The sequence below is a fragment of the Mustela nigripes genome, chromosome 6 (genome assembly GCF_022355385.1).
Source record: "Mustela nigripes isolate SB6536 chromosome 6, MUSNIG.SB6536, whole genome shotgun sequence".
NCBI classification, from domain to species: Eukaryota; Metazoa; Chordata; class Mammalia; order Carnivora; family Mustelidae; genus Mustela; species Mustela nigripes.
Window position 1 is genome coordinate 94,771,379 of NC_081562.1, and position 25,103 is coordinate 94,796,481.

At 36.1% G+C, this 25,103-nt stretch overlaps 1 protein-coding gene and 1 long non-coding RNA gene across 5 annotated transcripts in view; one reads left to right on the plus strand and one right to left on the minus strand.

The window, feature by feature from the left end:
* LOC132019868 (uncharacterized) overlaps nt 1-787 on the minus strand; it is a 31,222-nt gene extending 30,435 nt beyond the window's left edge. Inside the window, exon 1 of the long non-coding RNA XR_009404864.1 lies at nt 630-787. This is a non-coding gene — a long non-coding RNA (uncharacterized LOC132019868). The remainder of the gene's footprint in view (nt 1-629) is intronic.
* The window catches only part of SLC16A7 (solute carrier family 16 member 7), a 173,381-nt gene that overhangs the window by 40,628 nt on the left and 107,650 nt on the right, over nt 1-25,103 (plus strand). The window contains exon 1 of one of the 4 annotated variants that reach the window (XM_059403592.1): nt 8,934-8,952. The exons of the other annotated variants lie outside the window; for them this stretch is intronic. The gene's annotated coding sequence lies outside the window, so the exon portion shown is untranslated. Of the gene's footprint in view, nt 1-8,933; nt 8,953-25,103 lie in introns of those variants that run through there. 4 annotated transcript variants of the gene reach the window in all.

Consider the following 25,103-nt stretch of genomic DNA (forward strand, 5'->3'; position numbering starts at 1 on the left):
GCAATCTTGGGCAAAAAATTAAACTAAACATGAATTAATATTGTGGTTGTGGAGACCCCCTGAGCTAGATCCCAAATAGATCTGAAGGATTTGGAAATAGTGTAAAGAATAACAAATGATGAAATTTAACTGAAAGTAGCTTATTTACATAGCTTATAATAATTGGGAAAATAGGCAAGAACGTGTTGGAAGATTCCTTTTAGTGCCATAAATTATTGTTGAATTATCACTGCCAACATATGCTCAAAACAGATTTATTTTATCAATTTTACAAAGCCCTGGGATAATTTATATTAATGTAATTCACTTAAAAGCTTTATGAAATATTAATAAGCAATATTACCTACCACGTTAAAGCCTTGTTCTGTGCCATGGACCGTGCTGCATACTTTTGTATCAATTATCTTTAATATTTACTCCAAGGGGTTAAAGAGTACAATTTACTTGCCTTTATGACACAGCTATTAAATATCAGATCTGGTATTAAATCCATCCCATTAGAGCTGAGAGTCTGTGCTTTGTTACAGCACAACTCACTATGTGCCAATAAGTCTCTGAAACATGCATACATTTTCAGCCCGAGTTTAGAGTGACAAGCATAAATGTATATAAATTAAGTTATCTCTTACCTGGTCAGCAGTCATTCATTCATTTATTCATCAAACATGTATTGGTTGGTCCCTGGGCACTGTACTAGGTACCTCATACACACTTCCACATGCCCTTGTGGAATTTATTGTGAAAGAGAATGGCATTAGAGACATAAATAACTGTGTAACAATTTCGATAAAGGCTATGAAGAAAAATATAGAGCCTTTTATTAAGTAGATTACAGAGCAGGATTCTCATGTACTTACTTTCCTGTGGGCAAATGTAATTAGATTTACAATATAGCTTACTGTAACCAAAGAAGATGCTTAAAATAGCTTTAGATAAGTTGTACCACACCAGTGTAATCAAGCTGAACAGTTTGAAAACATTGGTCTTCCAGCAGTCTTTCCACAGCACACAGGGAATTTGGTGAACTGAAGAAAACTGTGTAATGCTAACGAGTTTTGAAAATTTCCCAAATGTCAAATCTGTAGTCCAGCATTGGAAGCTGACTTTGAAACTGTCTCAACAATGACCTACATCTGTTCACAAAGAAAGCATAAATATCCATGGAGATGATTGTGACACTGACCTTTAAAGAGTAGTATCTGTCTTGCTGTGTCTCTGAGCATGTGGATTTTGTGCTGAAATAGTGAGTGTATTTGCTTGGTTTGAATATTTGGCCTCATATATTGATAATGTTTGGCATAAAATCTAAATAGCAGTAAAGCCAGGAGAATTTATGTCATATAGGACTTAATAAAGCTGGATGGCCAAAATAAAAAAAACAAAACAAAACAAAACAAAACAAAAAAGCAAACCAAGCAAAGCAAAGCAAAACAATGTTTTGAAATGTTGCCAGATGTTAATAACAACTGAGGCCTTGTCTCTGTTCAGTTCAAGGTTGTAAAACCCTAAATGTCAATTACCTTAGGCCTGTATTATAGTGATATTATAAGTAACTGGTAGTTAAGGAATTTGTGAAAATTGCAGAAAAATCTAAATCAGTGATCACTGTTTATTTGATTTTGATTCCCTCCCCAACTAACATGTGTGTTGTAGCTTGATTTCTTTTTCTACCCTCCCCTTTTCAACTTGCTTCATAAACAGATGGAAAACTGGTAATTTCCTGACAGTTGGAGATATTTTTGTAATTATCTGCAAATTTGAAAGGCTTAAGACTCTATTTCTTAGCTGTCAGGGAGCAGTTGAAATGCTTTTCATGAAATAAGTGCAAATGTGTGTGAAAGATAGAAGTTAAGCAAGAAACCTGATATCATAATTGAAATTCATTATCATCTATCGTCTCTAGATATTGTGGGACTTTCTTATTATCACCTTTCCTGGGAGGTTTTTTTTTTTTTATCCTGCAGTAGTTTTCATCATTTTCTTCCTCATGTCTTTCTTGTGCAGCACTCTCACAGAGGAGGAGCTCTTACCTTGGGTCTTGAGGAATAAATAGGAGTTTGCTTAACGAAAGTGAGAAGGTTCCTCAATAGGCATTGACACCTTCTAAGGTAGTAAAGACCCAAAGGTGAGGAGCAGTACCGGAATGAGCTGGAAACTGCAATTAATTCAGTGTTAGAGTATATAGAACAATTGAAGAAGTGACATTACAGGAGACTAGAGGGGTAGTTAGATCAGATGGTAAAATCATCAGAGGTCAAGAAATGATCAGCTGTCAGGTGAGGGCAGGTTGGTAGGAGTGAAGGACTAATAGGCATAAAGAGTATAGAGGCAAGAACGAGACTTTGTGAGACTTCACACCAAGTTTGATGGCCTTCCTTTTCTCTGAGAATAAGAAGCCAGATGGACTACAGGTGATGACTGGGCACCTGAGGCGATGGGAGGTTGTATAGAGTATAGTGGACAGGAAAGGGAAATGCCAACAGGTGTGAGGAAAGCTTACTAGAGAGGCATTGAACAGTGTGCTGAAATTGAAATGTATATGGCATTAGTCTACATGGTTAATCCATTTTTTCCCAGTTCTATTCAGCACTGTAGTCACAGGGCCCACAGTTGCTGGAAGACAAAGGCATGGTGATGTTAAATTAATATTTACTGAGTACTTATAATGTGCTAAGAATTATACTTATTACATTATATATGTTCCCATATTTATTCCCTTCTTTCCTATGAGGTATAAGTGTTATTCCTATTTTTAAAAAACAAATTGAAGATCCAGTTAAGTAACTTTCCTAAGATATTTTACCAATAAGTAGCAGAACTGGGATTTGAATGAAGATCAACATTGCAGCTGGACAGAGAAGAAATGGAGGTTAGAAAAGGATTTAATAATTTGGGAGAAGATGTTAGTGTCAAGGGAGTGGAAAATTTCAAGGATTAGTGGAAATAACATTTTTAAGGTTGGATGAAAGATAGGAAACTAATGAGAAGACTCCAGTGGTAAAGGCATTCAGCTTTTGGCCATTAGGTTTAAGTTGGAAGTAACTAAAATGAGAGTGAGAGTGGAGGTCACGAATTCTCAGGAGAAGATATTGATCGCAGTGCATGGGTATTGATTATGCATATTGATTATGGTGGAACTTTAGAGAGAAAAGAAATGGGTTTTGAAAAAAATGACCTGAAAGCTGATCGGGTCCAAGTATTCAGGGTAATATAGCTTGGTTAGAGGAACTTAATTGAAGAAAGTTTATTTCATTGTGTGAGTTAAAAAAGAAATGATATAAAAGCCGCAAAGTGGAACTAGGATTTTGCTGAGCCTGTGTTCTGGATTTGATGATAACGGATATGTATTGAAGGTACTACATGTGAGTCAGGTTTTCAAGGAGAAAAGAATGTGGAGAGACAACACAATGTCCAATTTAGGAGTAAGAAAGCTTGTTTATTTAAAAAAAAAAAAAAAGGAGCTCAAGAAGACAGGATGGAAAATGTTAGGAAGGACTTCAAGAGGGTGTGGTAGGGTAGAGAGCATAATTTAATGGGAAAAAATACCTCGCCCTGGGAATGTGAGATTGAGATGGAGGATTAGTGATTAGAGGAACAGCTCATTTAGACCTTTAGAGTGGTGGATACGAGAGGCATCAGTGGAATCTGATGGTTTCAAATTTGTAAATGAACTTTGCTATAAAGGTATTTTGCTTTTTTTGATTACAGATAGTTCCATGACTTGACTTCAACTACATTAACATTTGAACTAAGTGGGGATGGTGCTGTCTAAAGTTCTCTAGGTGTTGGGCTGATGCCTTGTTGGTCAGTTAAGTATAAGAGTGGGATAAAATTAATTGGATTTATACCTCTGGTTTTACGATCTTGCTTAATAGAATTTTACCTAAAAAATCCTATACCTGATAGTAGCACATATTTTGTAGACATATCTTTGTATATTTCACTTGCTCAAAGCATTATACTGTATTGGTTTAATATTTAGAATTTAGGAAAATTATATCATCATCTTTTGGTTATTAGAACAGATTCCTAATTGATGATATTAATTTCCATTGCTATAATTAAAAGCAACATCGCTCTATCTATACATTTCCTTGTTCTACAATGCATGCAAAAGAAAGGTGGCTTATGTGAAATAAAATAGGTATGACATTGTCATGTGAATTTTCTTATAAAATTCATCAAAGTTTAGCACTGAAAGTGTTTTTACAAACAACATAGTTCAACCATTCCTTGGCAACTGGTGCTAGCATTTAGGATCTTTTCATGAAAGTTACATCTTCTGACTATATGGTCATTGTGGAAAGAAAGAGTTGGAGCAAGTTTGAGGTTGGAATATTGGCTCCTGCTGCTGAAATTCTGTAACCCTGAAAACTTGGCTTCTCTAAGCTGTTTCCTGTTCTGTAAAATGGGGATGTTAAGTATTATCAAACAGTAATTGAGAGGATTGGAGCAGTCCATTTAACTTTGAGATACCTCTAACTATCAGAGGCTTATATTTATATGAAATAAAAATATCTCCCTTTGTAGTTTTCTAACCCATGTGTTATACTTCAGCTTCCTGGAATAACATTTGGAAGCTGGAAATTATTTTATTTATTTTTTTAAGAAGTTATTTTTTTATTTGACATACAGAGATCACAAGTGGGCAGAGAGGCAAGCAGAGAGATAGGAGGAAGCAGGCTCCTGCTGAGCAGAGAGCCCGATGGTGGGGTTCAATCCCAGGACCCTGGGATCATGACCTGAGCCAAAGGCAAAGGCTTTAACCCACCGAGCCACCCGGGCGCCCCTGGAAATTATTTTAAAACCAAGTTTCACATTAGTCAATTTCTGATGTTTATGAAGCAGTCTGGGTTTGACTGCTTAGTGAGAATGGTTTATTTTCCCCAGAGATAACTGTTGAATGTCCATCTTAGGCCAGGCAAGACCATGTGGGAATCCCCAGGCCAAAAATCGGTTACCAGAGGAGTCCCACGTGTCCCAGGTACAGTCTGCTTTAACTTCCATGCTATCTTTAGGTGTAGGCTGGGAGCCGCTGTGGAAAGCATGGACTCTGCAAATTTAGCAATGGATTTCAGAGCTCAGTAGCTTGGGACTTGGTCAAGTACATTTCCTTTAGCTGGAGGTTTTGAGGCACATTCTTAAGAGGACCATATCACATTTGTCCACCCTACTCACATGCAAAAATAATATTGCTACAGGCTCTGGTGCACAATTTGCTTTATAGAGTGAAAGATAAATGTGAATTTGGTTGTTGGGGAGACAGCAAGGAAGCAGCTAATAGAAGCTCCTATATGTTTGTCGCTCTTTTCATTTCCCATTCAAGCCCCCCTCATAGCCACCCCCACCTGCATCATAGAAATAAACTTGGGGACACATCAACGAGACAGGATCACAGAGATGTTTCTGCAATGTGTTTTGGATTTGTCCCTCTTCATGGTTAATTTTCAGTACAATTCTAAAGAAATTGTATTTGTTTTCAATACCGGTAGATTTTTTTTTCGTGTTTGACTTCCTCAATTAGAAAGGAGGACGATTTATATCTCCGTAACAGAGATATGGGAATGAGATTAGAGCATTCAATTTTTTTTTTTTAAGTTCTGCAACAAAAACCTTTTGTTTTAATGTTTTCTCACGTTGTGTTCTTCTTGAGATGGTGTAAGTCATTTCCTTAGATTCTACTCATATAATTTTATTATACTTGTTTAGAGATGTAGATTATACTGCTTATTAAGGTGTGTGATAGAATGTCTTGAAGTTGGCCGGGAAACTGGCTATATACAGTGGCTGTAAATACTGTTGCTGTAGTTGTATGTGACAAGGGTTGGGCAAGTCTGTTTCCTTTGACTTTCAAAGATCACCTGTGGCGGTTGTGTAAACTTTAAACACTGGATTTGTTTTGGGATATCTAAGAGTATGACCTGGTGCCGCATGCCAGTCATTGAAGCAAAAGGAATGTTACTCTTTAGCTTTGCCATAATGTCCTCACTGTTCTCTAACCTTGAGTCTGTCAGCCACTTACCAGCAGATGTGATTTTACAATTCTGCCTCGATCATTAATAACTTACTTTAAGATCTCCTTCAAGTGTTTGCCATTTGCTTCCAAAACAAACGTGTGTTCTGGGTTTGTGAGAAAAAGAAGGGAGAAGGAGATTTAAAGGAAAATAATAGAAGGGTTCTCAGTTATTTTTGGCTTTATTATTAATGCTAACTACTGTCATAAAGTATGGAGTTATGATTGAGGGACTAATGAATAATTCATATGAAGAACTTTTTCTTAAGCCCTAATGAACACTGAGTGTTTAGAAACATAAATGGATGCTGCTGCTAAGTGTGAGGGGGAAGACTCTCTCCTAGGAGAGGAGGATTACATGTTGTTTCTTCTGAAAGTCTGAGTGTGGATTTACATAGTATTAAATATTCCTTTTAGCCTTACTATGTTTTCCAAAATTATTCCTTATTTTTGGAGGAATTCTTGTCTGTTTTGTCAAATATACCAATAAAAATACCTGTTTCAGCTAATATACCTTTTCATTTTTATTATTCTGTAGGTAATAACCAACCACGTATTAACATGAATATGTTTCTCTCCTCGAAATCATGCACTTAGTTCCTTTAATAAGCACCTTTATAAAAAATGTATTTTATTTATGTCTTAATTAATTTTTTTTCACGTTAGAAAAGATCATGAACCTTGGGTAATGCATTTTAGTTGCAATGAAAATTCCTGTCAATTAATTATGAGATGACCATACAGCAGACATAGAACTTTATGACACCACAGAGTATTAAAATAGCAATATGGAAATAGCTGCTGGTTCTTCCTAAAAGGTATGGCCATTTAAATCACCTAAGTAATGGCCTCTGAAATTGCAGAATTAAAAATACCGTATTTTTTCCTACCTGATAATTGGATAAGAGATTGAACATTAACATAACCTTCCAGAGGCTTAGAGATTCCTGTGTTTGCTGTTGTTTTCTTTGCTTCCCCTTATTTTTGTTGATTCTCAGCATAGTGGATCAAGGAGTTCCTCTTGGCTTCTAGATATGAAGTACACCTAAGTTTTTGGTATCGGTTTTATATTCAGGGGACTATAAAGTAAGGTTTTTTTTTTTTCCCCCCAGTTAGTAAAAGCCTTGGTAAAACTTATCTGTGATATAGATTTGCATGTTTCTGCAAGGTCTTATAACCTTTGTACAAGGTGAAGAGTACTCAGAAGGTCAAAAGACATGCCTAAACAAAGAGAAAATGTTTCATTTCATTTTAACTACTTCTCTTTAAAAAAATATTTAATGGATATGATCATATAACTGTCAAATTAGTCCTTTTGTTTTTTGCTTATCAGCCACAAACACATACTTTTGAGGTTTCTTTTTTTTTTTTTTAAAGGTGCACATTAAAGCATAAGAGAAAACTTTTACTGCCCTATTTTTGCATATCAGAATACTGTAAATTTAAAATTAACTCTGAAATTCTAATTCTCTACAGTAAAATCAGAGAATTTCTAAACTCACATTCTTTTTTTGAGGGGTGGGGGAGATTACAACCCTGAGATAATGACCTGAGCCAAAATCAGGAGTCTGACACTAAACTGAATGAGCTACCCCGGTGCTCAGCTAAAACAGCTCACATTGTTTTAATAGGTTTTTAGTTGAGACACAAAGAAAAGAAAAAGAAAAACAAAAACAAACCTTCATTATCTCATCATTCTCAAATATGAGTGACATTATTTTATCTCATGGGAAAATCAAAATATGAGAGAAGTTGCTTTTTAGGCGTGGGATAAGGAATGTAATTATGCAGACAAAAGTGGATTGTAGCAAATAGTATCAATATATCATTGTATCAATATATCATTGTATCTATAATAGTATCAATATATCATTGAATTCAAAATTATATACTTAAGTGGTAGTTAGAGAAGCCAGAAAGAAAATTAACTGTGGTAGGATGTTATGTCCTTAGATATGTTAACGTTAGAATAAGAAGTAAAATATAAGTTTTACTTATTATGGTATGATAATGCTAGTAATTTTATAAAACATATTCTAATATTGATTCTAAATTCAAATGTTTTTAATTGTCACCACAAGGAAATTCTTTGTAGGTAGAATTGACAAGTTTTTTTCATGTGATATATGTCCCTAGTCTGTTTATGATAGTCTTGAAACTTAATACAATATGCAGATTGACTGCCAGTCTCAAATTTCTTCCATTTTAGGCTATAATGTCAAAGTTCTCTGGTAAGATGAGGTAACAATACCAGTGCTATCCAAATGACACTATATTTCCTCCATTTTTTCCTCTTAGTCTCTGCTCCTGTGAAGTATAGTATATTTAAATATAATCTTTAAAAAATTGTGATGATCATTTTAAGGTGTTCTTTTTTTTTTTTAATATAATTTTTTTTTATAAACATATATTTTTATCCCCAGGGGTACAGGTCTGTGAATCACCAGGTTTACACACTTCACAGCACTCACCAAAGCACATACCCTCCCCAATGTCCATAATCCACCCCCTTCTCCCAAACCCCCTCCCCCCAGCAACCCTCAGTTTGTTTTGTGAGATTAAGAGTCACTTATGGTTTGTCTCCCTCCCAATCCCATCTTCTTTCATTTATTCTTCTCGTACCCACTTAAGCCCCCATGTTGCATTTACTGTTAGAGCTTAGAAATCTTACTCCTGCTTTAATTTTTAAAATTAACAAATTAATTTAATTAGAATTTTAATGTATTCATGTAATAATTTCAAAGTATGACTTTATAAACAGACATAGACATATACTTACCCATTATCCTACCAAAAGTAGAGGGTAAGTCTCCCAAAAGTTAAACACAGGTTATTGTTTTGAAATCCCAGATACACTGGACTGAAGTGAATCTCTTTGATGTTTTTGCAGGAACTCCTCAGCACTTCGGGAAACAGGACTTAAGGCAGAGAATGCAAAGGTGGGGCACAAACTAAGGCAGGCAATATAGTTAGGAAGTAGAATTTGTGGTGATGTGAAGTAATTTAATTAAATCTACCCATATCTAAAGAGGGCCTTTAAATAAAACCTTGGAGATTTAGAGAAGGCAAACACCGTTTTCAGGCAGTGCAAAAGAGCAGTACATGCTAAGTCTTTCAGAGATGGAGTTGGATACTTTTTTCATCTTTTTAAAAACATGAATCTCAATATTTAGATGTTTATTCTCAGATCCTTTTTGGAGTCACTGTTCAGATGTGATGCTTTCCTGTGAAAAACTGGACATGGGACTCTTGGAAGCCAAAGAACTCTAAGACTTGGTGCTGACAGAACTTGTGAGCACCCTCAGTGTGTCTAGTTACCCAAGTCATGCTGCTTGTGGAATTGGTGGATCTTAATGTGGACATGCATATGGACTTGGCTGGTGTTTAAATCTGTTTTTAAAAATAGAATGGATTTTAGAGTTGGCACTAATAGCCTTTAGTCCTTCTATGACTCTGTATTCTGTGTAATCTCAGTCAAGAGATTAAGCTTCAGTTTCTCTGTGTGTAAAAGAGAGCTGGATATTAACCCTTCCTTTGTCATAAGGATATTTTAAAGGGAATAAATAATAAATTTCAATAATAATAATTGTGTTACTATTACTAATATGAATGCTGGTTTTAAAATAAATGTGGCAACTATAGGTGATGTAGTTTATTGCATGTTTTTGGTGAGGTGTGATGGGGTCTGGAGACAACATCTAAGAAAGAATTCTTGAGATGTCTTTGGTGCAAAATGGTGGTTTTATTAAAAGATTTTTAAAAAAATGTATTTGTCAGAGAGAGAGAGCGAGCGCGCACACAAGCAGGGGGACAGCAGGCAGAGTGAGATGCAGGCTCCCTGCTGAGCAAGGAGCCTGATGATGCTGGACTCATCCCAGGACCCTGGGATCTTGACCTGAGCCAAAGGCAGATGCTTAACTGACAAAGCCATCCAGGCATCCCAAAATGGTGGTTTTATTTAAAGCATGAGTACAGGACCCACAGCCAGAAAGAGATGCTGCCCCAGGATTATGAGGAGTAGCTGATTCTATACTTTGGGGTTGGGAAGAAATAAAAATAAGAGAAGTTCCAAAAGGATTTTCATATGCTAAATAAGACTGAGGGATATAGGAGGCCTTGCTATTGTCAAACTAAGGTTATTTTTCCATCTACCAAGGTATTAACATCAAGACAGATTGGAGCTTCCTGGAGAAGCATTATATTTTGCCTGCCTCAAGTATTTCTCAGTGGACTGCTGGTTATAAGGACATTTAATTTTATCTACATTTCCTTTTGCCTTTGTTTCCCAGATCATAGGTACATACTTTAGTTTATTTTTGGCACTCTTGAAAAAATAACTATAACTTGAACAAAAATAAAGATACTGGCTTTCTTATATTTATATTTTATTTGTATAAGGCTTTCTTACCCACAAAGAGTTTCCACACTCATCGTTTAATATAATTTGATTCTTACTACAGTCGTGGTGTAAAGCAGGTCAGGTGTTACTACCTCACTGTGTATATGAGAAAATTGATGCTAGCATTGAATCAAGGCTCATAAGTTATTAAGAGAGATGATTTGAAATCAGATGTTCTTATAACCAGTAACTCTTGCCAGAATTATATTTAACTAGCCAAATTTCCTTTTGGATTTGGATTGCTAGCTATTTTATCTGTATTGTTAGAGGAGTGTGATAATTTACAAAGCAGTGTCAGCTGTTTATTATGAACAGTTAGTTCCTAGACCAATTTTGTGGTCTTCTACCATAAGTTCATGAACAAATCATGGTATGTCCATGTGGTAGGGAGAATCATGGCTCCCACATCCTACTCTTCACACGCGATGGATATATTACCTGGTGAGGGAGAAGTTAGGGTGCTAATCAGATGACCTTGAGATTATCCTTGATTATATGCCTGGACCCAGTGTAATCACCAGGGGGCCTGATAAGGAGAAATGGCAGCATGAAAAGGACTTCAGGTGGCATTGCTGGTTTAGAGATGGAGGAATGCAGCCACAGGAAAAGGGTGACTTTTAGAAGCTGGGAAAGGCAAGGAAATTGATTCTCCCCTTGGCTTCCCACTGACACCTTGATTTTAGCTCAGGGAGACTTCTCACCTCCGGACCAATAAGATAAATAAATATGCGTTATTTTATGCCACTAGGTTTTGTGGTTGTTTATTATAGTAACCATAGAAAACTAATACAGGCTGATGCTGTAACTATATGGGAAGCCTGAGAGTAGAGTGAGTTATGCCAAGGAGACTTTAGGTCAGTCATGGGGGGATTTGCTCCTTTGATTTTTTTTTTGTCCCATACTGAGCGTCTGAGCGTTGAGATAAGTTATAATACATCGTCTGGTTCCTTTGGGATACATGGCTTCTTAAGGGGACTGGCTGTCCCTGTGTTCTCCTTATTAGTTAAATGCACAGATTATGGATCCTGACTAGATGAGTTCAGATCCTGGCCCTGATTCTTACTAATTATAATCTGCCTAAGTATCACTTTTTTCATCTGTGAAATGGGAAGAGTAAAAAGTATCTTCTTCATAAGGCCACTGTGAAAATTAACTTTGTTAATTAATATTAAGTACTTAGAAGGGTACTCGACACACAGTAGAGGCTGTATAAGTATTAGCTGCTATTATTATTACTTTTATTCCTAAAATATTGTACTCTCTATAGAGTCATACTTTATTTTCAAGTATAGTCAGGAAAGTGTCCAAAACTTCAAGGTGAATGCCTTTGGGGTAGAGGCATTTTAATGCAGCTAAATTCTGACAACTTCAAATTTTCTATTTAAGGTAATTTTTAAAAACTCTTGCACTTTTAAGTAACTCTCTAGCTTGTCTGTTCTCATTATCACTAACATGTGGTTGGAGCAAATTTTGCATATTTTGTAATAATTCACTTCATTTAATTCATTTGTATTTCTATTTTATCTGTCATATTGTAAGCCTTTAAGTTTGTTTGGATGTCACTGTTGAAGCATACATATTTCTTGGTTCTAGGAAAAGTATGCAGCACCCTGTAAAAAGAGGTCCTCAATTAAAAAAAGTACTTTACAAGTGAGAGACAGCTAGTCTGAATGTTGAATTTTCAAAAACATTCTGTTAAGAGAGGAGCCTTGAAAGCAGATGGGTAAAAATTGCTGCTTCTGTCTATGGGACACTCTCTGTTTCTGGCAGTGGTGTGGTGGGTCTTCTTTAGGCCTGATAGCATTAGATCAGCCTTTCAACTTTGGTCATAGTAACTGTATTTCAAGACACCATGTATTAATCGATTCAGCCAACACATGTCACCCACCTCTGAATGTCAGCAGATGAATGAAGTCTGTTCAAGGCCCTCCTCATATGGTGGGGAAGAACCTGTGACCCCTGAAATAATAGAGTCCTAGTGGTGGAGTTAGGTTGAATTTGAAATCTACCCTTTTGGTGTGGCTATCTGCACACAAAGGCCAGTAAGAACATGCTGTGATTTCTTAAATTGTGATCATGCATTTTTCTTATGGAATAACTTATCTCTGCTTTTTTTTTTTTTTTTTTTTTAAACTCCCCAGGTTTTCTCTAGCAATTGAATACTTAAAAACTATAATCAAAGGCCAATTAAGTGTGTGGTTTAGCACACATTGTGTGCTTTTAGTTAAATATTTTTGTTTTTCTTCAAATACATTTGACATCTTAGTGGGACCCTTTAGTTAGCTCTTTCAACCTCTATTTTACACCTCATTCCTCCCACAAGTCACTCAGTGGCATCTCATTTGCCTGACTATAGCTAAAAAATCTTAGAAAATCTGGAGGGGCTGTCCCCAAGGCACTGAGTTGTGTGGAAATAGGTAGATCCCGTGGCCTTAGAGAAACTTTCTCGAACAGTGAAAACTACAAAGGGTATCACTCTTTATTGCCTCTGCTTTAACTTTAATCCATCAGTTGACGGGGGTCGGGTGGGTGGGAAGTGGGGAGGTGGTAGGAAAAAAAACAAATTATTTGAGCAAAAAGTCACTGGAATAAATGAGTCAATGGAAGGTTTCACGTAAATTTCAGACCAAATACCTTGTCATATTTTCTTTACTTTTATATGCCTTTGTACCTTGAAACCACATCAAGAAATCAGTAAGGAGGTTAACTGAGCAGGCCTGACAATATTTTCTCTGTTAGACATTCCACTAAGCCCGCACTCTCCTCATGTTCTTTATACAAACTGGATTCTGTGGGTTGAAGTCAATGGTGATGACCAATAATTGGGCTTTTCTTTCAGGTAGAAGGTCCAGATTTATATACTCTTGCAAGTGTCTTGAACCTAGGGAAAATTTTCAATTAAGTATTTAGTCTTCTCCATTCATATTATGGTCTGGAAGTCATGAACTGTGGGTTCCTGCTATGAACAACTCAGTCACATTTGCTAATGATGTCCAAGGAAAAGCTGGCTAGTAATGAATCTGTCCGTTTCAGATACAGGGGAATACATTTCTATGATGTTGTTCTGATTATCAAATCCTAACATTTCTTTCTTTCTTTTTTTTTTTCCTTTTTTTAAGATTTTATTTATTTATTTGTCAGACAGGCAGAGCGAGTACAGGCAGGCAGAGTGGCAGGCAGAGACAGAGGGAGAAGCAGGCTCGTTGCCAAGCAAGGAGCCTGACAATAGGACTTGATCCTAGGACGCTGGGATCATGACCTGAGCCTAAGGCAGCTGTTCAACCGAACTGAGCTACATAGGTGTCCCAAATTCTAACATTTCTTAACAGCTTTCTGATGTTATGGCAGATGCCTTGAGTAGGTAGTTTTACAATTTTGGTTCTTCCTTTAGTATATGTGAATGTATGTAGCAATGAGTTAAATTATACAAGAACTACACTATATGACTACTCTTAATCCTTTATATATCTATTTTAGCTTTAATAATTCAGGCTTGTTAACTGTATATTAATCTGTCTTCCATCATGGAAGAGTGACTGAGAAAAGAGAGCTTGTCTTATTTATCTTGGCATCCCTACTGTTCATAACACAATAGCTTTTGTATGTTAGTTGCTCACCAAATGTTGGTTAAATTGATTAATACAAAGGGAAAATAGATTCAGCAGGTCCTTTTGACTCATCTATTTAATTCTTAAAAAATGATGCTAACTAGAGAATGTAGTTTGTATATGTCTTCAAATGGGGTTTCTTGTTGCACTTACTTCCAAGATAGAGGCATTTCCTTTGTAGGGAACAGAACTTGCACTAGTAAAATTATCACATCATATAGACCAAACCAGAATGTCCGTCCTCTGTAGGAAAGTACATACAGTTAAGAGGAACCCAGAAATGTCTGTACTAAACTTGCTTAGTTTTTTTTTTCTTCTTCTTCTTCTAAATTCACCCATCACATGGGGAATGAACTGAAGTGTTATTTTACCAGGAGTATCTCCATAAGGAAATAGGAAGCCAGTGGGTAGGTGAGAAGCCTGAGAATCAGAGAGGTTAATTTGTTCAATCTAGAAAGTAGAGTGTATGTCTGAACCAAACTTTCTAACATGAAATCAAACACTTATTTTTAAAGAATCCTTTAAAATAGTGTGGAGAAGGACAGCAAGGAGCTATGCTGCACTGTGGTAGGAGATAGAAATTGCTGGTTCCCCCAGATGGTTGAAACCTAGTGAGTTGACTGGGACCTGTCTCACAAGGCCAGCTGAAGGCAAAGAAGGTCCCTGTGCTCTGCTGCTCAGGGACACACCAGGAAAAGTTGAGTCCACACAGGGAAACCAGAGAGGAATAAAAAAATTGAAACCACGTGATTTTTATTAACTTAGTTATAACTCCTATAAACTGCCTGCACCATATGACTTTACATTACTTTTCTTTTTTTCCCAACCTGTCTTGTGATATAGTTGATATATGGAACATTGTATAAGGTGTACAGTGTGTTGATTTGATACCGATATATATTGTGAAGTTATTATCACAATAAGGTTGATGAATGCGCCTACATAATTATTATTTTCTTCTTGTTATGGTGAGAACAATTACAGCTCTATTCTAGCAACTTTCAAGTGTACAATGTGGTATTGTCAACTATAGTCACTGTGCTGTCCTCACATCTCCAAAAGTATTCATCTTATAACTGAAAATTTGTATCATTTAATCAATATCCCCTCATTTCCCCCACCCCCAGCCCTCCACCATTCTACTGTCTTCCTTAGGTCGATGTTTTTAGATTCTACATATACATGAAATCATACCTATTTGTCTTTCTCTGTCTGAATTAGTTAGCATAATGCCCTCAAGGTCCCTCTATGCTATCAAAAAAGCCTGAATTTCAATCTTTTTCATGGATGACTAATATTCCAGGGTGTGTGTGTGTGTCCGTGTGTGTTTGTGTGCCTCTCTGCACATGCACATATCATATTTTCTTTTTCCATTCTTCCATTGATGGACACTTATGTTGTTTCCATATATTGACTATCATGAATAATGCTGCAATGAACATAAGAGCATGGATTTCTCTTCAAGATAGTGATATCTTCAGGTATATATATTCATAGAAGTCGGACTGCTGAATCACTTGGTAGTTCTATTTCTGATTTTAGAGAAACCCCCATAATGTTTTCCACGGTGGCTGTATGAGTTTACATTCCCACTAGCAGTACACTAGGGTTCCCTAATCTCCATATCTTCTCCAGCATTTATTTCTAGTCTTTTTGGGTCATAGCCATTATACTTTTCTTATTTATAATCCATTGGATCTGCATTTGAAGGTTTTATACTTCTATTTAAAATAATTTAAGGGGCGCCTGGCTGACCCAGTCAGTAGAGCATGTGACTCTTGATCTCAGGGTTGTGAGTTCAAGCCCCGTGCTGGGTATAGAGATTACTTAAAAATAAAATCTTTAAAAAATGAAATAAAATTTAAAAAAATTAAAGGTTTTTATTAACTTTTACTAAATATAAAAACTTATTTTGAGGTGTGGAAGAATTTCATACCTGGTGAGGTATAACTGTGCCAGTAGATGGAATGTTGGCTTAAACTCCATTTATTCATATCTTGTTAATGACTAAGGTCTTGTAAATATTTTTAAAAACCAAGAGAATTAATGGCTTCTAATTTACTAATGGCACATTAAAACACCAGTGTTAGTATTATTGGCTATAATAATAGATGGAGACTACACACTTGATCATATTATTTTATAACCTGTCCCCAAGGTATGTGTGTGTGTGTGAGTGTGTGTGTGTGTGTGCATGCTGTGGTTTGTCAGTGTTGGGAAGGGGGGGCGGGGAATTACTGCCCAGTTTTAACTAGGAGTGTGTCATGGTCTGAGCTTACATTAGCTATATAATTTAGAAAAAGATATTGAGGCTTTACTCAGAGAGATTGGATGCGGGGATAACAATTGGAAAGCTACCAGATTTTTTGAAATTAAATGGTTCTTGTGAGAAAGAAGAAAAGGAGATAGATTTGAGTCCTTGTGGCAGATAGAGAAAGGGAGACAGTATTGCTGACTTGGAGACTTTGAGCTAAGTCCCTGGCAGAATGCTGGTATATTTACTAGAAAGCCCTGAGGTCCCAGTGCATGCTGAGGGGAATGGCAGAGAGTGGAATCAAAAGCTCTGGGCTGGAAAGATATTTTTAAAGCACTGCCTCTCTGAAAAATAAACTGAAGGTTTTGGAGGGGACGGGGTGAGGGGTTGGGTGAGCCTAGTGGTGGGTATTAAGGAGGGCACGTATTGCATGGAGCACTGGGTGTGATACATAAATGATGAATCTTGGAACACTGAAAAAATAAAATAAAGTTTAAATATCAAAAAAAAAAAAAAAAAAGGAGGGCATTTGATGGAATGAGCAATAGGTGTTATATGCAAATGATGAATCACTAAATTCTGCCTCTGAAACCAATAATGCACTATGTGTTAACTGAACTCAATTTAAGTAAAAAATTTTAAAACATTAAAAAAAAAAAAAAGCACTCCCTCTCTGAACATGTTTCTAGACTGGCTGAATATGGTAGGATCGTCTATTGACTGGATGACAGTCAAAGAGGGAACCATTTACCCAAATCACTCTTCCAATACTTCTCTTAAACTAGTGAACCACTGTTGTCAACAAAAAGAGGGAAGTCTGTTGAAATGGAGAATACTTGTATATTTTGTGTTTAGGACCACGTTGCTCCCATTATATTTTTCTGTGGCATACTGAAACTGTAAAGGATTCATTCTATGAAAGCAGATTTAACTGAAGACTTTTTCTCTTTTATGCTTATCAAAGTTAAAAAAAAAATCCTTTTTACCTTGTAACTCTGAGGGATAATTAACTCAGGATTGTTTTCTTCTGTTATGTGCTTTTTAAATCTCTGGTATAATTCTGGAATTCAGAAAATAATAGGATCACAATCAATTGATTGATCACACTCAAAATGAGTATTCAGGTTATGTACTCTTTCCAGGAAAAGAAGAAGAAAAAGTTTTATTCAGATGAGAAAAGGGATCTATTAGAAGATTCTTGTCATGTTTAGGAGGTATTTGATTCATTGTTTTTATTTTTGTTTGCCTTCTGACTAGCTCCCTGCCTTTTCTAACCCTAAGTATATACCTGAACTTTCTGCTCTGGAATTTCTTACACATTTTATTCGGATGACAAACTTGGATTTTCCACATTAATTCAGTTTTCACTCCTTAGTCATAACACACAAAACATCAAATCTCACAAGGGAAATGTACAAATGCTGCATGGAACTTGGGAATAATGCTATAAACAAATTTCATTGCCAAGAACTTATTGTCATGTTTCAAATGCAGAATTAATAACCTGTTCCAAGAGCACACATGCTATTCATCAAGGTTTTCCCCTGAGACTATATTTCCTCTCTCTACTGTCCCCACATTATTGAAGAATTCTAGAAACTGGAATTTTAAAAAAAAGTCTCACATTATCATATTTTGAAATTGCTCTTGAGAATTTGTAACCTTGGCAAAGGTTAGTCACCTTCAGCCATTTTTCTCCCCAGGGCACAGGACAAACAAGTCTGTTTTGCATGTGGCTTTTCTTTTCTCAAAGGCTTATAGAGCAACCACGATTGTCTGTATCTATCTCACACACCACAGAACTTAGTTGTTCAGCTTTAAGAACATAATTTCTCTGTGCTTTCACTAAGATACATTTCTCATTTAAAAAAAGAGTCAAATTGTTGAACGTTTTACTGTGATTACGTAGGTGTCTGAAGTTGCGTATTAATGCCAATTAGTTTTATTTGCCATTTTTTCTACTTCAGCAAACACTGATTTAAATTAAGTAATTTTGGCTTTTTGGTAGCTCTGCTAAAAATGTGTATTTAAGATAATAAAATAACTTAGTAGGAGAAGTATCTTATATGAAGAAAAATAAATTCTACATTAAGAAAGCAAATATATTATTTATAATTAAGAGCTCTTTAAAGTTTTCTGATGGACTCCATTAGTCATCAGACCATGGGTTCTGTCACTTGGATAGTAATTTTTCAAGGATTTAATATTGTGATAACAGTAAGCAAAATCATATGAAATAAGTACAAAATATACTGTACAGCCTTCTTCCAACTCTAATCTTTCTAGACCTTATGTTAAGTTACTTTCTTGATTATGTAATTTTTACAAATCAAACTTAGATATGTGTTTATGTTTCTCATTTTGTTTAACTTAGTATTTAGAAATATTAAGTGGAAAATATTAATTACACATTTAAGAGCTTTTTAAATGTAGCATTCTCATAATTAGCAGCATGCTTACTTAACAAAGTTAATAATCATTTCTTTGCACAAAACTGAGTCTTACTGTCATATTTGTAGTATATAAACACTTGATAAAGCACATGATTTTGTTGAAATTTTATTCATCCACTGTTTTGAAAAATAATCTACTTTGACATATATCTACAGAGTACAAAATGAAGTTATTATTGATTGGTCACCTATATCACATCAGGTAATTTTACCCCAAATAAATATAATTGAACATTTGCTAGATATTAAAAACTTTTCTGTGTTGGAATAAAGGTATTTGACAAGTTGACTGTAAAGATACACTCTGCTTTTGATCATCAGATATACCACATAATTGTGAAATCCATAGTGTTATTTGTTCAGAGTATTACAGCTTCACTGTATATCTAATTTTGTATTAAGTAAAATTTCTTAACTATTTTATTTTATTTTTTGAACTTAATTTTAATGAAGGAGACAGAAAAATATCAAATGCCATATTATGTAAAGGCATTTTTTCTATTTCATTAAATAAATCAGAGGAAATATCCAGAGATTATGTTATTACTTGGTTATTGTAATCAGAATATGCATTTAGAAATTCAGCCTATTAAAATATTTAAGGGCTCCTGGGTGACTCAGTCAGTTAAGTGTCTGACTCCTGATGTTAGCTCAGGTCTTGATCTCAGGGTTCTGAGTTCAAGCTCTGTGTTGGGCTCCATGCTAGGTGTGGAGCCCACTTAAAGTAAACTAACTAAATGAATAAAATATTTGGGCAACGTATTGTACATGTAGCTATTCCTTAGTGCCTAGGTCTCAATAATGACATCTCTTACTTGGAGAATCAAATTCCCTTCACCCGCTGACCATGGATAAGATGGCCTCCTGTTCAGTGGAAAGGAAAAGGGAGTTGGATACAAACTGGAATTCTAATCCAGGACCCATTATTTATCAGTCAAATAGGAGTAATCAAAACTGTGAGCTTCATTGTCCTCATAAGTATGTATATAATGTCTCTATTATATGGTTTAGAGAATCAGGTCGTGGATATAAATTGTTTGGAAAAATGCTGCCTAGCATATGAGAAACACCCAGTAAATGACAGCTCTTTATTTCTCCAAAGCCTAGTGTAATTTCTTCAATACAAAGATGGCAACACTGACCCACCATCAGAATCACTGTTATACTCTTAGTTGAGGAGCTTTTCTGACAGAGGGCATGGTGCATTTACAGAATGGCTGTTCGAATAAAGAGTGTGTTTATAATTAGGTAACAAAAGCTAACTGGCCTCTCTCTCTTTTTTTTTTTTTTTAAGATATTTTATTTATTAGAGAGAGAGCATGTGAGTGAGCCTGAGCAGAAAGTGGAGGTTGGTGGGAGGGGGAGGCGTAGAGGAAGAGGGACAAGCAGAGTCCCCACGGAGAGGGGAGCCAGACATAGGGCTTCAGCCAGGGCTCCCAGGGCTTGATCCCAGGGCCCCAGGATCATGACCTGAGAGGAAGGTAGAGGCTGAACTAACTGAGCCACCTAGGGACCCCTGACCTTGGCCTCTTTATTATTGCTCATACCTTATCTAGTCCTAGATAAGAATTATCTAGTCCTAGACTCAGTGAAGATTCACTGGCACGTTAATTTATATATTATAGGAATTTGCAGTGTGTTCTAGATGTAATATGAAATCACATGGTGGCAAATACCCTTGAAAATGTGGATTGTACATGATATCAACTCAGAGAAAAAGAATTAGAAGATTAAATTTAGCAGTTCAAATTGACACTTGGTTATCTTCTTTGACCCAGGTTGTAATTTAAGCCAACTTAACTTTACACTCTGAAAAATATGAACTCATTGTGCCTGTCAAAGCATGTTTAAGAAAAGAGAGGGCTACCTTTCCCCTATTTGAGAGAAGAGAGAGAGGGTAGGGAAAAGCAGATAGTCTCTTGAGGTATGTGTGCAAGTTTGCTTCTGGCTAAAAGTTAATGATCAGTTGCCTCTGTTCTCAGCTCTGAGCCCTGAGAAAAGTGGAAAACTCCTGTTCTCTATTCAGGTAACTTAAATTATACAAATTGTACCCATGTTAGGCAAGTCTTTAGATTATAGACATGTGGGTTTTTCATCTCTATAATATCAACTGATTTCATGTTCTAGGCTTAATGAAAGAATAATGAAAAATTATAAATGTTGACTAGTCCTTCTCTAAAGATTTTGCTTTTTGAGTTGTATGGAGTTAAGGCTAATGAGGTATTCTGTGTTTACTTTAGGAAAATAGGATTTTTAAATGTTTTTTCTAAAACTAGTCATTCTTAAACCTCTTGGCTGAAAGATGTTTAATCATAATTGCTTAAAATAATATGGTATATAATGTAGCCTGCCAAGTCTTCATTAGTAAGGAAGATTCTAAAGTTTGCTTAACACTGACATTTTGAAGATTACATAATCTTTAATCACTAAAGTTTCATTTTTATCGGATATTATACAACAGTGTCAAAGATAATTAATTTTTCTTAATTTTTTTAAAGATTCTATTTATTTATTTGACAGAGACACATTGAGAGAGGGAATACAAGCAGGGGGAGTGGGAGAGGGAGAAGCAGCTTCCCGCCGAGCAGGGAGCCTGACATGGGGCTCCATCCCAGTACTCTGGGATCATGACCTGAGCTGAAGGCAGACGGTTAATGGCAGAGCCACCCAGATGCCCCTAATTTTTTATTATCATTGTGTTATAAATGTCTGTGTGTACTTTGCTGAAAAAACTGTAGAAATAAATTGATTTTTTTAATGAGGCTTAGGTAATTTGTTCCCCAAATGATTGGGATTGCATTGTGGCAAGGATAAGAAGTTACTGATAGTTACATTGCAAGTGATGCTATCTATACAGTTTAGATGTAATTAAAGACATTGCTTACTAAATTGTGTAGTTTTCAAATCCGGTTTCTAAAAATAAACATATTTACTTTATACATTTGCAGAGTATTCATTTTCTGCATTGAGTTCTCAAGGAGGGATGTTGCCACAAATTAGAAGAATTTATGTAGAGAGTCCTGTTTTTTTCTAAAGTGTCTGGCCATTGTTATCTTAATTCAGCAAGTATTCCAGGCCAAGAAAACCTGCTTTATAGGTTGTATTGAGAGTCAAGTGATAAAGATGAGTAAGTATTAAAAGCTATTATTATGGTAGCTTTTCATTTCCATTTCTTTTGAACTGCAATTAGATATAAGTCAATGACCAGTGGTTTTGCAGTTGAAATTTGGAGCTAGTAGGAACCTTAAAGAACATCACCTTATATACAAGGAGCTGAGTCCAGAGAGGGAAAGTTACAACTATTGGGAGAGCTGGGACTAAAACCAAAGTCTCTATTTACTGCAGAACAATAGAGTTAATGGTTTATCAGTCAGTGTTCCTACTGTTTTTGAATGGGAAATATTTTATGCCTTAATACATTTTTATTTGGAAGTGTACCTAAGTAAGCACTGTCATTTAAGGCATAATTCTCTAGTGAATTTTCCAGATTCACCCTTGGCTTTCCTAAAATTTGTGTGTCCATTTATTATAGTGCATATAGTCCCATTCTTCTTTCTGTATATGGACTTGCTTAGGTATATTTAAGTTCTCAAGGTTGGAGAAGAGAGTGTTGCCAATACTCGGTTTGATACACACTAAAATCATGCCTACATAATTTGTAACTTAATGTTTAAGTGGCTTTAGTTTCACTAATTAAAGAAATGTAGAAATGAGTAAAATAAAAATATCCAAATATAAATTCTCTTCATTTAAATTTTGAAACAGTCTACATGCCATCCAGTGATAAAACAATTATTTGATGTATGATGATTTAAAAAATTAAGTTTAATTAAGGCAGTGGTTTTTTAAAAGGGGAATATGGATATATTTCTTGCATGTTTTTAGTAGACTCTCCTATTCATCTTTTGTTATTAAATATTCAGAGCTAGGCTTGCATATATTGATATGTAGGTGCTGTTCTAATTCACTGTGTCCGTTGGATAGTTACCTACTTCTCAGTTTTTCTTTGGGAATATGCAAATCAAGTTGCCATCAAAAAGTCAGTCTCTGTTCCTTTGGCTTATAGTCACATGTACTCCATGAAAAATCCACTGAGTTCTTTGGCAGTTACCTATAGATGGTGCCTGTGAGCTTGCACACACACATGCAGACACACAGCACATCTCTCAAAAGAGAAGCAGGAAGGACCAGTACTTTCAGTGCTGTAAAGCATAGGTGTTGGGAAACCTTGCTCAAAGCCTCAGTATCACATTAACTGTCTTTGCCCATCATGGGTACATCACATAACCTATAAGGGCCTCTGTTAAGTGAGTTATAAATGGGGGTAATAACAACAATAATAATAGTGTTCCTTCACTTGTTTAGTAGGAGAATCATGTGAATTTATACAAGACTTTATCTGGTAGACTGTAAGTCCTTATTGAGCACTTCCTGGGGCTGCCATAACAAAGTTCCATAGACTAGGAGGCTAAAAACTGCAGAAATTCTTTCTCTCACAGTTCTGGAGACCTGAAGTCTGAAATCAGAGCTTTGGCTCCTCTGTGCTTTCTTGGAAGCTTTTAGGAGAGGATCTGTCCTTTCCTCTTCTGTCAGGGGACAACCTTAGGCAGTCTTCTTCACATGACATTCTGTCTGTGTTTCTCTGTCTTCACCTGGCCTACTTCTTAGTATCCTGCTGGATTAGGAGTTCACCCTACTCTAGCACAACCTTATCTTAACTATATCAGCATTGGCCCTATTTCTAAATGAGGTATTGGAGGTTAGGACTTAATGTACTTTTTTTTTTTTTTTTTTTTTTTTTTTAATTTAGGGACACAGTTCAACCCAAACAGTCTACTTGTGATCCTTCCCAAAGTCAGGTTCTTCCCACGTAAAAAAAAAAAAAAAATGCATTCACTCCATCCCAATATCCTCTGAAGTCTTAGCCATTCTAGCATCCATTTGAAGTCCAAATTCTATGAAAATCAGTTCAAGGGTGGGGTCTTTGCCCTCAGGAGCAAAATTCCTCTCCATTTAGTGGACCTGTGAAGTCCAGAAAGTGAGTTATCTGCTTCCAAGATAACATAGTAGGGCAGGTAAAGAATAGATACTCCTCTTCAAAATGGGAGAAATTGTAAAGAAAAAAGGGTCATTGGTCTGAAGCAAGTTTACACTTAGCAGAACAAGTTCCACTAAGTTTTAAGGCTTGAGAACAATTATTTGTGGCTCCCTCCTCTGTCCTCTGTATCAGTCGGGGTTCTATAGAGAAACAAAACCGAAAGATTTATTTTAAGGACTTGGCTTACGCAGTTACAGGGGCTGGCAAGTCTGAAATCTGCAGAGCAGGCTAGCAGGCTGGAAATTCATGTAAGAGTTGACGTTTCAGTCTTGAGTCCAGAATTCATAGGGTCGGCCAGCAGGCTAGCAACTCAGGATGAATTTCTAGGTTACGGTTTTGAGGCGGAATTCTTTCTTCTTTGGGAAACCTCAGGTTTTGCTTTTAGGGCTTTCATCTGATTGGATGAGGGCCACCCGTGGTTTGAAGGGTAACTTTTCTTCACGTAAAGTCAATTACATCTTCAAAATACCTTCACAGCAGTTATTTAGACTATTTGACCCAACAACTGACACCATAGCCTAGCCAGGTTGGTAAAGAAAATTAACCATCACAGATAGGAAGTATAGGAAAAAGGATACGAGAAGCACTTTTTTTTTCTTTTTTTGCAAAGTGATTTGTTCTTTGTGGTTACCCCTTCCCCCACAATAAAAGTTGACTGAGAATTTGGCAGTTTTCTAGGGAAACTGTCTTTTGCTTCTTCAGCCTTCATTCCTTCTTTTATTACTTATTCTTAGTGTGATATAGGCTACTTAGAAGTTCTTGGAGACCTGAATCCATGTCTCATGCCTTTTTCTCTCTCCCATCTAACCCAATAGTTCTGTTAAAATAGCTTTACATCATAACTATTCTTTGTATAGCTGTATATATTCTACACTATGTCTCTACATCTGTTTCTTGTTGAACTCGGCAGGCACAGGGAAGCCTCAGGGCCTTTGCATGTGCTCTTCCCACTATCAAAAACAACACCTGTGTACATTTTTTTTTTTTTTTTAATCTTATACCCACACCTTCTTAGATCTTTGCTTACAAGTCACTTTCTTAGTCAGGCTTTCTCTGTGAGGCATTTTCTGACTATGAGGTTTAGAATTGTAACACACTGCCCGCAGCTTTCTACATCTCCCTTTTAGGTTGCATTATACTCCAGAGTAGTCATCACAAGGAATGCTTCACATCTCATTTATTTGTTTCTTCTCTGATCCCTTCTTTCTTTCTACTGGAATATAAGCTCTGTAAGGGCAGGAATTTTAGTCTCTTTTATTGATTGCTTATACCCAGTGC